The sequence below is a fragment of the Etheostoma spectabile genome, chromosome 4 (assembly GCF_008692095.1).
Source record: "Etheostoma spectabile isolate EspeVRDwgs_2016 chromosome 4, UIUC_Espe_1.0, whole genome shotgun sequence".
Lineage (NCBI taxonomy): Eukaryota > Metazoa > Chordata > Actinopteri > Perciformes > Percidae > Etheostoma > Etheostoma spectabile.
In genome coordinates this window covers 33,916,956-33,918,814 of record NC_045736.1, presented here as the reverse complement: position 1 = coordinate 33,918,814, position 1,859 = coordinate 33,916,956, and the positions used below count along the sequence as shown (strand labels likewise).

The 1,859-nt window shown below is 49.0% G+C and overlaps 1 protein-coding gene across 5 annotated transcripts in view; it reads left to right on the top strand.

Annotated features, from left to right (window-relative positions):
• setd5 (SET domain containing 5) overlaps positions 1–1,859 on the top strand; it is a 78,523-nt gene that overhangs the window by 36,276 nt on the left and 40,388 nt on the right. The window lies entirely within an intron of this gene.

Here is a 1,859-nt window from a genome sequence, read left to right as displayed (position 1 = left end):
GTATGTACGGTATTTACATAAAAGAATGTATTAAAATATTTACATAATTAACATAATTAAGGAATTGCAATGGTGAAAAGTAAGTAATAATAATAATAATATAATAATAATTGTAATAGTTGAGGATGCACACATGTCAGGCAGTGTTATTGCACAAAACAGATAATACAGATAATATTGTCTAGTTTCAACTCTCTGAGTGTCTGTGTGTCAGATACTCAGAAGGAAGAGTTAAAAAGTTTGATGGCCACAGGCAGGAATGACTTCCTGTGGCGTTTTGTGGTGCATTTTGGTAGAATGAGTCTATTACTGAAAGTGCCCTGTGATTGAGCACAAAGCCATGGAGTGGGTGCGAGACATTGTCCAAGATGGCATGTAGTTTGGACAGCGTCTCCTCTCTGACACCACAAACAGAGAGTCCAGATCCACCCCCACAACGTCACTGGCCTTGCAAATCAGTTTGTAAGTCTGTTGGCATCCGCTACCTCAGCCTGCTGCCCCAGCATGCAACAGCAAAGAGGATAGCACGGCCACCACAGACTCATAAAACATCCTCAGCATTGTCCTGCAGATGTGAAGGACCTCAGCCTCCTCAGAAATAGAGATGGCTTTGGCCCTTCCTGTAGAGGGCTTGAGTGTTCTTGGCCCAGTCCAGTTTATGTTCTAAGTGCACTCCCAGGTATTTGTAGTCCTCCACAATGTCCACACTGACCCCTGGATGGAAACAGGGCTCACTGCTGCTGGCTCTCCTTAGATCCACCACCAGCTCCTGGTCTTTGTCACGTTGGGCTGGAGATGGTTCTGCTCACTCCATGTGACAAAGTCCCCACCCACAGCTTGTACTCAGCCTCGTCCCCCTCGCTGAAACACCAACCACAGCAGAGTCATCAAAAAACTTCTGAAGATGGCAGGACGGTGTGGTAGTTGAAGTCTGTGGTGTAGATGTTGAAGAGGAAGGGATAGAGACGGTGTGCTGACCACGCTGTCTGACACACAGTGTTGCAGGCGCACATACTGTGGTCTGCAGTCAGGTAGTCAACAATCCAGGACAAGAGGGGGGGATCCACTTGCATCGCTGTCACTTCTACCCAGCAGGGCGGCGGATGGTGTTGAAAGCATGGAGAAGTCAAAAAACATGACCCTCACCGTGCTCGCCGGCCTGTCCAGGTGGGGTAGATGCGGTTGAGCAGGAAGATAATGGCGTCCTCAACTCCAACCGGGGCTGGTAGGCAAACTGGAGGGGGTCCAGGAGAGGTCTCACCAGGGCTGCAGCTGTTCCAGAACCAGTCTCTCCAGGGTCTCATAGTGGGAGGTCAGTGCCACGGGTCTGTAGTCTTTGGCGTCACTGGGACGTGGCGTCTTTGGCACAGGAATGAGGCAAGATGTCTTCTACAGCACGGGGACCCTTGGAGACTAAGGCTCAGGTTGAAGACATGTGGGAAGACTCCACATAGCTGAGAGGCACAGGCTTGAGCACCCAGGATGGATACCATCAGGGCCTGCAGCCTTATTAGAGTGGAGTCTGGTCAGCTGTCTTCCAGCTGGTCAGCAGTGAGGCACAAGAGGGTCACAGGTGGGGTAGGGGGAGGAAAAATGTTCAAAGAGGAATTTAGATTTTCCCAACAGTACTCTACTGTCCATCAGCCAGTGTTATTGCACAAAACAGATAATACAGATAATATTGTCTAGTTTCAACCTCTCTGAGTGTCTGTGTGTCAGATACTCAGAGGGAAGAGTTAAAAAGTTTGATGGCCACAGGCAGGAATGACTTCCTGTGGCGTTTTGTGGTGCATTTTGGTAGAATGAGTCTATTACTGAAAGTGCTCCTGTGATTGAGCAACAAGCCATGGAGTGGGTGC